This window comes from Gossypium hirsutum, chromosome D12 (assembly GCF_007990345.1).
Source record: "Gossypium hirsutum isolate 1008001.06 chromosome D12, Gossypium_hirsutum_v2.1, whole genome shotgun sequence".
NCBI lineage: Eukaryota > Viridiplantae > Streptophyta > Magnoliopsida > Malvales > Malvaceae > Gossypium > Gossypium hirsutum.
The window spans coordinates 13,112,690-13,113,779 of NC_053448.1; positions in this window are offsets into that span (position 1 = coordinate 13,112,690).

The following is a 1,090-nucleotide window of genomic DNA, read 5'->3' on the forward strand; positions in this document are numbered from 1 at the left end:
AAATAATAATTTATTCATTCATTAATTTGATTTAAATTATTTATTTGAATAAAATATAAGCTCTTTAATGGAGAATTTATTTTTCTGTTCTTTAATGGGGAATTTATTTTTCTTACAATTTATAGGAAGATATTATCTTTTTTTGTTCTAGATATCCTCAAATGAGAAGTTTTCTTAGACTATATTGAGGAGAACGATATTATTTATCTGACTTTCGTAGAGGAAGGCCTATATTTGGTAATGAAGAAGTATTTAATCATTTACATTAGTCATTACGTAGTATGATTGAACAGATTTTTGATGTGCATAAAAAAATGGACCATTTTGAGGGATATGTCAATATATAGTTTTGAAAAGCAAAGAATGATTTTGTTGTTGTTGCAATGGTGATACACAACTTTATTAAAAAACATGCAGAACTAGTTGATGCTGGTTTTATTGAATATGAAAATATTGATAGGGCAGATGATAATATTATTGATCAGGAATATGTGCATGATGAAGAAAATGACGATGATGATGACAACGATGATGATAGTGGTGGTGGTGAATTAATTAGTTCATGTGATTAAAAATTGAAGCAATAAGGTATGTCATAGCTTGTAGTTTAATGAGTTCACTTTAATTAAAAACATGAAATATATATATATGGTTGTAATATTTATATTTAATGGAACTATTTTTTTTAAAATTTTATTTCGAATGTTTAATATTAAAATTTTAACAATTGGCAGGAGAGTAATTTAAAAATTAACACTTCAGTGAAACATGTTTTTTTATATTTATTTAAAATTTTAAAAATAATTTGTATTAATCATTAAAAAGTATTTAATTTTTTTTCTTATGTGTCAATATATTAATTTTTAAAAAATATCATTTAAATTAATCATCACTTTAGCAAAATATGGTTTTTATATTTATTTCAAATTTAAAATGTAATTTATATTAATTATTTAAATAGTATTTATTTTTTATGTTATGTATCACTATATTATTTTTTAAATTTAATTTAAATTAATATAAGGATAATGTAACTTTTGGGCCATGAACTTGGCAAGTAGGTCCACATTGGCCCCTGAACTTTTTTTGA